Below are 15,033 nucleotides of genomic sequence, written 5' to 3'. Positions count from 1 at the left end.
GGTGTTACACTACCTTTGACCCTACTTCGGCGTGCCAGCAGGTGACAGGTGTCATGGCTTCCATTGGGCAGTATCCTTCTGACATTAGGAAAGGGTTACAGCGTCTAGAGAGTCCGAAAATATTATCTTTACAACATCTGTTTAAGGAGTCAGAGAAAGTGTACCATAAGAGAGAGAGTGACAAGCCAGCACCAGGGTATATTGTGCTCTGAGTCTGCAGACACGCTTAACGTCCCCAAAAGACCCTCAATAGGATCATAAGACCTCTGGTGAATGGAACACAACCTCTGCTCCAATCCAATCTCACAGGATCTGAGACTACATTAATTAGGGAAGCACAAAAACTGGCCTGACAATGGTCACAAGTCCCTCTGGTCTGTGCCAGCACCTGGGCAACTTGTTGGACGGAGTCTGAGGACAGCCCCAAGGTCCTCACAGAAACATCCACGAGATCTTAAGACCTTTGTGAATGGAAAACCACTTCTGCTCCAATCCTATCATGCAGGACCTGAGACTGCATTCATTAGGGAAGCAGATAAACCGGCCTGACCAGGGTCACAAGTCCCTTCCAATCCATTACAGCACCGGGCACCTTGGGGGCAGAGTCTGTGGACACCCCAAAGGTCCCCACAGGACTCTCCATGGGATCTTAGTACCTCTAGTGAGTGGATTACAACATCTGCCAGGAGAAAGGTTCGAACACCAGATATCTGGGACCCTTCTCTGCAAGAGGAGATCTTGCCTGCAGAGAGTACTCTGAACACTGAAACTCAGGAGAAAACTAGTCTCCGAGGTCTGCTGATAGAGGCTAACATAATCACCTGACCATTGTTATGGCAACTATTAGAAAACAAAGCATTTAATTGGAGGCTTTGTTACATTTTCAGAAGATTGGTCAATCATCACGTGAGGTACCCCATCAATGGAGCAATAGAGAACTATTGATCCTTAGGCAAAAAGAGAGATTCCGCCATTGTATTGGCTTCTTGAAAACTCAAACTCATCCTTGTTGACACACCTATCCTCCAATGAAGCCACACCTTCTCGTATTCCTTCTAATCTTTAAACTCACTGCCACTTCCTGGTAATGAAATATTCATATATATGTGTCTATAGGGGATTTATTATTCAAACCACCACTTTTCCCATGGCTCGATCAGCTATTTTTTTTAAATATAACCTAAAGGGCTCCCATTTATTAAGGACTACTTATGAGCTTAGCCACAGTGATGGGCCCTCCCACATCAATCATTAGACTAGAAAATAACCCATAGACTTACCTAATGACTAAGTGATTGGAGACAGATGTTCAATTGTTCTCTCTTCTCAGGTAACTGTAGATTGTCAAGATTGGGAAAAAAATAATGTTCCATCACAGTAATGTTTAACTTACTCCATAACCTACACAAACATTACTCAACACCATCTATTGCATTCTGCCCCTGCATAGACACTTTCCATGTATGGCATAAGTGAAGGGTGACTACCTCCATCAGTAAGGATACTCAATAATATGTGCCATGAACTGAATATTTCCTATAGCCTCACAACCCCCACATTCTACTGTGTGTTACACTTATTGGGGGTCTTGCTAATCTGTCCAATATCCTGCCACCAAAGCTATGACAAAAAAAAAATCCTCATCAGGAAATCCAATGAATTTTACCTGATTTCTTTCTCCTGAGGCAACTGAGAGTTATCCCTTAATGCTTATATTAGTGTCTGATTCATCTGTAATAAACCCACTACTATTAACAGCTACATCACAGGAGGTATGACAAATACCATCTCCCATGAGTTGGCCAAGCCTTTTCAGCAGCTTTTTTGAAGTATCCTTTCTATACTAAAAAATCCATTGATTCCTTTATTTTTAAGTGTGTAATTTAATGATTTTAACACATTTTCACCTCCGTTCCATTTTCCCATCATTTCTGCTACTTCATATGATATTGCAATCTATTAAAATATAGTAGTGAATACAGTGAAAGGACCAGTGTGTGAAGCAGCAAATTTCTTTATTTCTCAGACAACAGATACACTGCCAGAATCTTCCAGGTACAACTGCTTTGTAACTTTGTGTCTAATGTTAGCATGATTCTTCCAGAAAAAAGCTTAAAGAATTAAACCATGGTTACTCTGGACCAGACAAGTCAGTATCACTAGTGAAAAACATTCATGTAAATCATTTTCATTACTGTTACAATGTGCCTTAGCAGCAAGGGAAACAGGTCCATGGTCACAAGAGTATGAAAGAGGCATCAAGGAGCACAGTTGTCCAACTTATTAGCAGCCAGTAAGCATCAACAGAGGAAGCGACCAAAGACAATAAATAACTTCCAAGACATGTTCCCAATGACCATGTTCCTTTACAAGTGCCTCACCCCTTCCATGCACACCCATCAATCAATTAACTCATTGATTAAAGCCCTCAGGGTCCAATCACTTTTCAGATTGTGTATATTGTTCTACCTTTGAACATTGTACTTCGGAACAAAATCTTCATCAAAGACCCACGACTGACATTGCAAACCCATTTCACCACAGAATTCTTTATGTTACAAAATGTGATGGAATGTATCTGTCTCTTTAAGGGTATCTCTGTCTAGAAGTTACAAAAGCAGAACGTCCAGGCCAACAGAATCATCAACTCCATGAGCTTTTTTTTTTTTTTTTTTAATATGAGTTCAAGAAGAAGGAAAATGCAATGCAAGTTAAGGGTCTTGATCCCCTATCCATCCAGCTTAAAGCCATAGGGTGGACCCAGAAGTTTAGGTCAAAAGTGTAAATTTCACCTATACTACAAACAACTGTGATGATTTCTAGCCATCTCCAGTTTCAGTGTGGTATTTAGTCCCACCATCTACATCAAGGCATATTGCCTAATGTGAAATAATGCCAGCCGTTTATTGCAAAAACCACTATGTGTTGACTTGGATGTAAAAGGAGACATCTATAATATAGACACACTTGTACACACAAACATACTCACAGAAAGAGGCAAGAAGTAGAGGAGCTGAGTCTTAGGATCATGTGAATCATGAAGGATTTGTTTTACATTACCTACAAGAAGGATCCAACTCTCTATGCTTATCAGCTCCTGGATGACTACAAGGAATGTAACCTCCACATGATTCCAGACACTCCTCCGGCTGAGGAGAGATCAGGAGATGACAGTGATGTGTTGATAGGTAACTGGATGCAGTACACCAGAAAAGATGGTTCCAAAAAGTTCGGAAAGGTTGTTTACCAATTTCTAGCCAATCCTTCCATGTACTTTATCAAGTTTCATGGTGACATCCATATCTATGTCTATACTATGGTGCCAAATATTCTTGAAGTTGAAAAATCATAAAGTACAGAAACGTAAACATATAGGACTGGAAGAAAAAAAAAGTTTTTTTTTTTACTGTGTTAGCTACATAAGGGTCTTTGAAAATCCCAGTATCTTTGCCAATAAAATGTGTTTTGTTCTAAAAATGTAAATGTGTGACATGACATGCTGTAAGTGAACAATTTGCTGGAAGAGATGGCCTACAGTGGAAGGAACATCAAATGAAGATGAAAGTTTCATTTCAGGCGGTGAACAGTACATACACCTAAAATCATACATGCTAAAAGGAACAGCTTCTCTGGTCTGCATGCAGAATAAGGAATTGGAGATGGAACTTGGAGGAGCAGGGATGGCAGAAAAAGATGGATGTTTAGGAAGTAGGGGAGAAGGACATGACATAGTTAGAACCTCTGATGTGAAGACTGAAGCAGAAACAAAAATTTGGGGAAAGTGGGAGATTTAAAAGAAATGTGGCCTTGTTGCACAAGGTGAAACCCAGAAAACTGATTGAAATAGACTCAGAAATCAGAGAAAATCAGGTTTTCTTTGAATAATGACACTTAAAGAAACCTGTCTCACATTTTAAGATTTATTATCTTTACTTATGTGGGTGGGGATATGGCATGTGCTTTTGAGTACAGGTGAACACAGAGACATGCGTTGTCAGGTCCTCTGGAGCTGCCATTAAAGGTGATTATTTGCCATTGGATATGAAATCAAGAAACCAAATCCATTTTTCTTGTGGTGCAAAAGTGCTTGTTACCATTGATTCATCTCTCTAATCCCACAAAGATATCTTTTTTAAGAAATCCAAAATTCACATGCATAAAACAGACCAGATTCAAGATAAGAAAGTTCTAATTGATGGTGACCATTAAAAGTAATAAGGGACACACAAGGAGTAGAGGACACTGAGAGACAAATGAATTCTAAGTTGGAGTTCTCAAAAAGTTAAGCTGGAGACACAGGAAGAAGAGAAATTTTAAGGAAATAGTCAAACTTGGGCCATATCCACATTGGCTTCTTTGTTTTCTTAACAAATAGCCAGCCTGTCATTACAGATGGGTGTGTTTGTGTGTGTGTGTGTGTGTGTGTGTGTGTGTGTTTGTGAGTGTGCGTGTGTGTCCATTTTTACACAGGCAATCTAGACTAGTGAATGTTTATATTTATGAGACTCCCTAAATCATCACAGAAACCTTGATTTTGTGTAATCAGTTCCAAAAGTAAAGTAAAACAGAAAATGAATATGCTGTGAGATAATTTTGGGTTGGAATGTATCCTGAGTTCCTTCCGTGAGCACTCTTTCCCTGTGATGAATCCTGTGATCTTTTGCAGGTCTCCAATGAGATCCTCAGATAACCATAAAAAGCCCCACAGTGGCCTGTTCCACCTAGCTCTCCTCTAAACACATGACCCCCTACATACCTATGTATAACTTCAGCCTGTCTATAGCCTGGAAATTCTAGTCTTTTACTTATATGTGACCTCATTCTCAGAAAACACTGAAGGTGTAACCAATGCATATATGCTGACCTTTTTTCTACGCCAGTTGTCATGGGTTTCAAATGTTATGAGTTTGCCCACTTTGTGGGTCACTTCCTGAGGAGCCCATGTACTTCATGGATGTCTGCCTGGGTTCCATCTATACTCTGAGAGGTTTTTTTTTTTCTTTTTTGAGGCAAGAATGCCATGGACTCAGTCATTACAATTTTCCTCTCTAGAATAAGTTTGTATGCTTCAACATTTGATAATAATCTCTATTGTTGATTAATTTTAATATCTGGGAGAGTTTCTGCAGTAACTGATTCTCTTAGGGATTAGTTGCTGTGAAAAGACACCATGTCAAAGGCCACTCATAAGAGACAACATTTCATTAGGGCTTTTCTACGTTTCATTACATGTTCAGAGATTTACTCCACAATCATCAAGGCAGAAAATATGGCACTGTCTAGGCAGACATGGTGGTGGAGAGGAAGTTTAGAATTATGCATCTTCATCCAAATGCTTCCAGGAAAAACTATGTATTCTGTATGCAGGGAGGGTCTCTTCCACACTGGTAGAGCTTTAAAGCCAAAAAATGATATGCTTCCTCCAGCAAGGCCAGACCTATTCCTACAAGGCCACACCTCCTCATAGACATAATACATTTAGAATGCCACACTGGTTTCATAGCAATTGACAAGATCTAGCTTCTTCAAAGAGGAGGAGCCTCAGTTGAGAAGATGACTCCACAAGATCCAGCTGTTAGGAAATTTCATAATTGGTGGGAGAGCACCCACTCCTTTGTGGGTGTTGACATCCTTGTATTAGTAGTCCTGGGTTCTTTAAGAAAGCAAGCTAAGCAAGACTAGAGGAGCAAGACAATAAGCATCACCACACCATAGCCTCTGAATAAGCTCCTGGCTCCAGGATCCTTTGTTGTTTCAGTTTCTGTCCCAACTTCTTTGATAATTAACAACAATGTGGAAGTATAAGCTGAATAAAACCTTTGCTATGGAATTTGCTCTTTGGACATGGTGGATCCTTACAACAATAAACATAGTAAGACTTTCATCGGAAAAATGTCTAACAGTGCCAATGCCACTTATCTTAAAACCACAAATAATAGTGTGTAGACATTTTATTTTATTTAAAGGTAAGATATACTCGTGTACCTACCTGAGATGTAAATGTTCTAGTTTGCTTCTTTCTCACTATGTAGAATACTACAATCAAAAATAACTTGGAAATAGAAGGGTTATAGTCTATCACCGAGGAAGAATAAACAGGAAGTTGTATCAGTAACAGCAAAAAACTGCTTATTGGCTTGCCACTGTCTTAGTCACTCTTTTATTGATGTGAAGAGATACCATGGATAAGGCAACTATTAGAAAACAAAACATTTAACTAGAGGCTTGCTTACATATTCAGAAGTTTGGTCATTCACCAAGGGAGGGATCCCATCACTGGAGCAATAGAGAACTATTGATCCTTAAGCAAAGAGAGAGATTCTGCCATTGCTTTGGCTTCTTGAAAACTCAAACCCATCCTTGTTGACACACCCACATCCTCCAATGAAGCCTCACCTTCTCTTATTCCTTCTAATCTTTAAACTCACTGCCACTTCCCAGTGACTAAGTATTCATATATATGTGTCTATAGAGAACTTTCTTATTCAAACTACCAATTTTCTATGGCTTGATCAGCTTTTATTATTTTAGTACAGTCTAAAAGGCTCCCAATTAAAATGACTACTGTTGAGCTTAGCCACAGTGGTGGGCCCTCCCACATCAATCATTACCCAAGAAAATATCCTATAGACTTACCTAATAACCAAGTGAATAGAGACAGATCTTCAATTGCTCTCTCTTCTCAGGTATCCGTTGATTGTCAAGATTGGGAAAAAATAAAGTCCCATTACAGGAATATTTTACTGACTCCACAACCTACCCAAACATTACTGAACAGCATTTCCTCCTCTCTGCCCCTTCATAGACCCACTTCCATGCATGGCATAAGTGAAGGATAACTTCTTTCATCAGCATGGATACTCAATAATAGGTGAAATGATGTGAATATGTCCTATAGCCACACAACCCCCCACATTCTACTGTGTGTTACACTTACTGGGGTACAACCCAATCTGTCCAATTTCCTGCCAACTCAGCTATGAGAAAAAAAAATCTCCTCATCAATAGATCCAATGAATTTTACCTGATTTCTTTCTCCTGGGGCAACTCAGTGTTATCCCTTCATGCATATATTGGTGTCTTATTCATCTGTAATAAAACCACTACTATTAATAAATACATCACAGGAGATATGACAAATACCAACTCCCATGAGCAGCTGCACAGTTGGCCAAGCCTTTTCAGTGCTTTTTTGAAGTTTCCTTTGTATACTAAAAAGTCAATTGATTTCTTTAAGTGTATAATTTAATGATTCTAACACATTTTCACCTCCATTCAATTTTCCCCTCATTTTCTGCTTCTTCATATGATATTGCAATCTATTAAAATACAGTACTGAAGGCAGAGGGAGGATCAGTGTGGGAAGCTGCAAAGTTCTTTATTTCTAAAACAACAGATACACTGTCTAAATATTCCAGATACAACTTTTTGGTAACTTTGGGTCTACTGTTAGCATGAAATTTCTAGAAAAAAAAACTTAAAGAATTAAGCCATGGTTCCTCTGGACCAGAGAGTTTAGTATCACTAATGAGTCATATTCATGTCAATCATTTTAATCACTGTTACAAGATGCCTAGCAACAAGGAAAACAGGTCCATGGTCACAAGAGTATGAAAGGGGCATGAATGAGCACAATTGTCCAACTTATTGGCAGCCAGTAAACATCAACACAGGAAGCGACCAAATACAATAAACACCTTCCAAGACATGTTCCCAATGACCATGTTCCTTTACAAGTTTCTCACCCCTTCCATGCACACCCATCAACAACGCATAGATTAAAGCCCTCAGTGTCCAATCACTTTTCAGATTGAGTATATAGTTCTACCTATGAACATTGTACTTCGGACCAAAACCTTCATCAAAGACCCAGGACAGACATTTCAAACCCATTTCACCACAGCATTCTTTATGCTACACAAAGTGATAGGATCTATCTGTCTCTTTAAGGGTGTCTCTATCAAGCAGTTCCAAAAGGAAAATGTTCAGTTAAACAGCATCAGCACCTCCAGGAGCTTTTATAAATGTGAGTTCAAGAAGAGCGAAATTGCAATGCAATTTAAGGGTCTTTGTCCCCCATCTCTGCATCTTAAAACCATAGGGTGAACACAGAAATGTAGGTCAAAAGTGTAAATTGCACCTATACTACAACTAATTGGGATGATTTCTAGCCATCTCTAGGTTCTGTCTGTTATGGAGTCCACCAAGTCTGCCTCAAGGCATATTGCCTAGTGTGAAATAGTGCCAGCAGTTGATTGCAAACAACACTATATGTTGACTTACATGTAAAATGAGACATGTATAATATAGACATATTTGTACATACACACATACTCACAGAAAGAGGCAAGCAGTAGAGGAGCTTTGTCTTAGGAACTCTCACGGAAGAGATGGTAGAAATCTTGTAAGGCAGAGAGGTCACTGAGACACTGGATGTCTCTACTGCACAAAATCAGGCCAGTCTGCCTTGCATCCCTAAGTGGTATGGTATCACCATCCATCATCCCCATCTGAGAATATATGGACTATTGATGAAGGATAGAGAATCAGTTTTCATCAAAGGTAAGGCTTTTGTATGTGATAGGTTTGTCATGCTCTACTAGTAGCCCCATGTCCAAGAGTTTATGGGCAACACAATTGATTTGAATTGGGTTGTATCAAAGGGGAGAAAAGTAGACTTGAACTTGGGAGGAGGATTAAGGTGGGAATGGGTCTGGTTTTAGTCTGGGAGGAGTTATCAAGAGAATTGGAAAGTGAATTCCATCAAAAAAATTGTATGAAGTTCTCAAGGAATTAATTAATGTAGTTCTTAATATACAATGTCTGTACTGAACATATACAGACCACTTATATTTCAATCTCCTAAATAGCAACTCATTTTATAGCACTTACATTAAATTAAGTGCAAAAGTAATCCAGAGATTATTTAAAATAAAGAAGGATCAGGGGATATGGCCCAGAGACAATGCCAGGAGTGTGTTCAAACATTCACCTACAACACCAGTGCTTAAGATTTTGGGAGGGGCAGAGACAGGAAGATGATTGTGGCTTCCTGAAAGCCAGGCTCACTACCAGCTCAGCAAGAAACCCAGTCACAAGGGGATAAGTTATGTAGGAAAAGAGTAGATCACACTATACCCTTCCCTAGCCTCTGAACTTACCTGTACAGTTCTCTATGCAGACTCACATAAATATGATTAAAATATGCAAGAGGTTATTTTGCATAGCTTATGTTCAAAAGCAGTGTTGTTTTAGACTAGAAACCTGAGGACTTTATATCATTATAGTTCCTGGAGCAAACTCCCAAGATATAGATGATGGGTATATCTTCTTACTGTGCAAAGGAAACCTCAGTTAAGTGTGTGTGTCAGTGACTCCAAACAGCTTTCCTCCTCTATGTTCCTTTATATAGCATAGAATGATCTGTAAATAATGAAAATATGAAAACAAAGCTTTTTTTGAGATTTTAGGCTTGTGTTAAAATCATATGTATAACATTGTATTAAATGGAAGTGAAATCTTCAGCTCTCAGGAACAATACAGTCAATGCTGTAGGCTTCTGTTTTGTCCCATTGTGAACAAAATTAATTGCACATCAACAGGTCCCACACTTTTAACTAAATCAGGGAGAAGGGCTATGTTTCCGTACAAATAAGTAATGTCAATGTGATTATTCAAGTAGAAATCTGGCAGGGTTAGGATGCGTTTGGCTTATGTGATAGTGATGACTGATTAGTCTCTTGTTATTCAAATAACCCTTACCTCTGAGAAAAGACAAGTAATGATATAGGATATACTACGAAGTGACATGGACACTTACTAGATTTCATTTTCCTTTACATACTTTAGTTGTTTGAAAAATTGTGGCCCACAGAAGCTCAAATATTCAAAGGTGTTAGTTTTCCAGGTGGTGAGATGTTAAGAAAGAATTAGGATTTGTATTTTTATTAAAGGAGATTTGTCACTATTCTTTGAAATATCAAAAATCCATCAGGCTCTCTCTCTCTCATTCTTACTCTCTCCTCATTCTCTCTCTGTCTCTGTCTCTTTGTCTCTGTCTCTGTCTCTATCTCTCTCTCTCTCTCTTTCATTCTCTGTCTTTCTCTGTCTCTGTTTGTTGTCTGTAGTATTGCTTGTGAGCTCTCAGCTACTGCTCTACACATGTGTGCCTGAGTGTTGCCATGGTGTTTACCATAATGTCCTGGAGTCGCCTTCTGAAACTTTAAGACCACAATTAAATATTTCATCTTATAATTTGGTGTGGTCATGATGTCTCACATCATTAGAACAGTAACCAAGACTTCCATATTCCAGTTAATTTTTTCAATCGTTCTGTATTTATTTCATTAAAGTTACCTTTTGTCCATTGAAAAGTTTTAAGAATACTATTAAAGATACTGAACAAATAGTGCCAGTAGGAGTGGCACTGTTAGGAGGTGTGGCCTTGTTGAAGTATGTGTGACCCTGTTGGAGTAGATGTGGCCTTGTTGGAGGAAATGTAATACTGTGCTTGTGGACTTTGAGGTCGGCTATGCTTAAGCTGTCCCCAGTGTGACACACAGTCTCTATCTTCTACCTGTGTATCAAGATGTAAAACTCTCAGCTCCTTCTCTAGCATTGTGTCTGTCTGAATGCTTCCATATTTCCAGTCATGATAATAATGGAGTAAACCTCTGAAAACAAGTTACAAAGTGTTCAAGAGTTACTGTGATCCTGTAGACTCTTCATGGCAAAAAAACCCAAACTAACACAAACACAAACATTCAAAAACACATTTGATATTTTGACTATTCTTGGCATAGGGAGTGGCACTACTGGGAGCTAATAACCTTGTTGAAGTAAGTTTGGCCTTGTTGAAAGAAATTTATCTTTGTGAACATGGACTTTAATGCCCTCTGCCTAGCTGCCTGAAAGGTCATCATTTCCTAGCACCCTTCAGATGAAGATGTAGAACTGTCAGCTCCAAATGCACATGCCTGCCAGGATCCTGCCATATTCCTACCTTGATGATAATGGACTGAATTTCTGAACCTGTAAGCCAGGGTAAATTGAAAAGTGTCTCTGCTGATAGTTGGTTGCTATTCCAGAAAGACCAAAAGTTATGACGTACCATCCAGAGTCTGAGAATACATTGGTTTAGCTTCTAGCATTTGACAGAAAACAGGATTAACAAGACAATGAGAATATAAAACTTCCTATTTCATAGAGACACATGGGTTATAGATCTGCGGAACTCAAGGTTTCATGGGTGGTATGGTAGGGTGATTAGTGTCTGTATATGAGTGCAGTGTCTGTTCCCAAGTCTGATGTCACACATACACATATGTTCAGTAATGAGTAGAATATCTTCAACACTTGCTCTCTTAGAGTGAAACCCTCTCACCATTTTGACTAGTTTGACTGGCCAATACACTATTGGGATATCTACCTGTCTCCACCCCACAGTGTTGCAGATATGAATAGACATGCCTGGAATTTTACAGAGGTGCTGAGAATACATGAACTCCACTGAGCCATCTTCCCAGCCCCCAGCAGGGTATTGTTTATTGAAATCAATGATCATATCAGTAGAGAAATGAAAACCAACATGACCCTGATATTTTACCTTACCTCCACCTTACACCAACTAAATGAATTTTAAATATAAATTTAATTTATGTCCAAATGAATCCAGATTACATTCTAATGAAAGATAAATTTGGAGGGTATCCAGATGAAAGCTATGTTAGTATATTTTTGGCCTTTTATATTGAGAATAACCTATATTTTCGGTACACTAGGAGAGCAAATGCATGTAAATGAGTTCAACCAAAGAAAATCTTTGTTCCAGTGAATTTCTTTGTAAAATAAAGTTGAAAATCATGCATTTCAGTTATATATATTTAATTTTTTTGAGTATGTTATTATGGGTTCATGTGAGTTTTCTAGGATTCCGATTGCAGAATTAGAGTATAGGGGACCTGATTATGTGGCACTATTATTTTTTATTAATTAGTTCATTCATTGTCCACCTTCCTACTGTTCCACATCCCATATCTACTGCCCATCCCCTTTCTCCAAGGGAAAGTCCCCATCCTACCGGATCTCTAAACACCTTGATGTCTCTAGTTTGTTGAGAATTTGGTGCATCATTTCTGATTGAATAGAGATCAAGCAGATTTTTTTCTGTGTATGTTTTAGAGAACTTCTGATAGTTCATATATGCTGCCTGTTTGGTTGTCTAGCATTTGGGAGAATTCTAGGTCCATAGCATTTGAGACAACTGGTCCTGTCAGCCTCCTTCAGTCTTTCTCAAATTAAACCAATGGTTCTGCTGATTCTGTCCATTGGTTGTTTGCATACATATGCATCTGACTGTTTCACCTGCTCATTATTTCTTCATAAGTACAGTCATCCTAGCATTCATATTACAAGTATCTGAATTCAGAAACATACAGAGGCTGTGTACTGCAAGCAGGTCTTCTGCAAAAGCAATATATAAGTACTAAAATTGATATCAGTGCTCTACAATATTCTATTCTATGTGATGAAATCTCTCTCTCTCTTTCTCTCTCTCTCAATATATATATTCCTCTAACACTTAGTATGAATAAAAATTCTCTTATATTCTCTCCTACAAAGGAGATGATATTGGCATGTCATCTGCAACATTCATTCACTTTCCTACACAGTTTGTGCTTTCTCTTAGCAATCAACTAATATCTAAATCACACATGCACTCAGATTACAAAGTAAGGTATCTGAGCTCATACAAACTGTTATTCTGAGTCAGAGTAGTTGGAGGACAATTCCAAACTGTAGTTACGTCCAAGAGCATGGACTTTAACAACTTGTGAATCAGTAGAAGAGACAATGTATAGATGCGTTTGTTTCTTTTGGTTTGGTTTGGTTTAGCTTATTGTGGTTACCCACAATCATTATAAGAAATACAGAGAAACACAAATTAATGCCTGTATCTTGAACTGAATGCAAACAGGGGCCTTAGAACCAACATTATATTTCTGTTACAATATACAATATATATTTTTAGAGATTTTTTTATTTATTAGCTATTATACCTACTGCAACAAGTTTAAGAAATATTCCTAGTGACCCAAATAGCAGCTTTATGATTCAGATGCAGATATTTTCACCCAATCAATGGATTGAAGCATCTGACCCCTGTTGTTGAATTAATGAGGTCAAAGATATTAAAGAAGAGGGCATCCCTGTGGTAGGATCCCTGTCTCAATTAAAGTGTTCCCCCAAGATGTCTGAAATTGTGGCCCAACAAAGAGACAGAATGCACCTGCTGATATGAGGCCTCCAACACATATACAGGAGAGGATTGCCGGGAGGAGAACTCTACAATTCCACTCTCCCCACTGGAGGGCATTTCATCTAATGTTTTTTTTTTTTTTTTTAATTCCTTAGAGTCTCTCACATCCCAGGTCTCTGGTTTACTCTAGAGCGTTTTCTCATTTCCTCCTTCACAAAGTTGCCTGTTTCCATTCTTTTCGCTGGTCTTCATCAATTCAGTCCTGTTTCCCACAACCACAGTACCTGATAAAATTCCTCTATTCTCCTTCTTGTCCCATTTCCCACCCAGGTCTCTCCCTTCCCCTATCTGTATTGATTTTTTAACCTTCTTATCATTTCTAATTATGTTTATGACTAATAAAATAATTGAATTTTATTTTTTTGATTCATTATCTTATTAGTTTCCAAAGGGATGATATACAAATACCAAAGGTACATTGGTTTAATTTTATTTCATTTCATTTGATTTTTGAGATAGGCAGTTAGTATGTTTTGTATTCTCCAGGAAGGTCTAGAGTGTTGAGGTTCAGCATTCCATGCTAGTACCATTACAGGTATGTAAAAACTTACCTGGCTTTAATTGCTTATAATAAAATAGTCCCAAAAAAATCTATAAACACTATAAAATAAACACTTTCCAGTCTGGGAGATGAAAATATTTCCTGTTCATTTACAAACCTCATTGATAGAAAGTATATTTGTTTCTTGAAACAAACTAAACTGCTAACTGAGTGCCATGATTAGCCCCCTCTCTGGTTTCCAGGCTCTGCCGCTTCTCTCTGTTCCCATTATTATTGATGCTCTCGAACAGGGGAATGCCAGGCCTACGACAGGAGAGTGAGTGGGTAAGGGGAAGGGTTGGGGGAACATACAGGGGAATTTTGGGATAGCATTTGAAATCTAAATGAAGAAAACATCTAATTGAAAAAAAAACTTAAGTGTATTCACATATGTACACAGGGACATGTGGCACATATGTACATAATTTAAAATTATCATTCCTTTTCAATACTCTGTTTTTCATTTATTTTATTATTATTAATATATATGGCAATTCTGAAACTTACTTTGTAGACTAGAATGTCCTCAAACTGAGATTTGCCTACCTCTGCCTTCCAAAAACTGAGATAAAAGGTGTGTGCCACCACCACCTGGCTTCCGAAATATTTTTTACTTAGTGGGAGATGTCCATTATTTTTTTCCTGTTAGGATATATCAAAATCATCAAGATGTCATATTTCCTTAATCAATTTATGAGATTAAATCAATCCCTGTAAAAATATTTCAGGTACTTTTGGAGACAGGTAAGTTTACAAGAAACATCATTTAAAAAATATTTTATTTCTGGAGCCAAAACCTTGAGTAGACCTTGCATGCAAACTCTGTAGCTAGCCTTATAACACCTTGAGGCAACTCCACTGCCAGGCATCTAACATTCATAGGATCCGATGATCAGACAAGAGGAAGACACAACATCTTTCCCCAACACCTTGAGTAGAGGGTAACAGAAAGACACAGGCATGCAGGAACTCCACCACCAGTGGTATGGATTGCATCCATTCTGTCTGGGACAGGGCCCTGAGCAGTCCTTGGATGCAAACTCAGCAGCCAGCCCCATAACACCCAGAGGAAGCTCCACTACCTGAAGATCTAACATGGCCAGGGTCAGAGGATCCCAGGAACCTAGGAGCTTAGTCACACCAGGATCTCAAGTTTCCAAGGGCAGCTGGACTC

Source organism: Mus musculus, chromosome Y, assembly GCF_000001635.26.
Source record: "Mus musculus strain C57BL/6J chromosome Y, GRCm38.p6 C57BL/6J".
Taxonomy (NCBI): domain Eukaryota; kingdom Metazoa; phylum Chordata; class Mammalia; order Rodentia; family Muridae; genus Mus; species Mus musculus.
Note: the sequence above shows the minus strand (reverse complement) of the source record.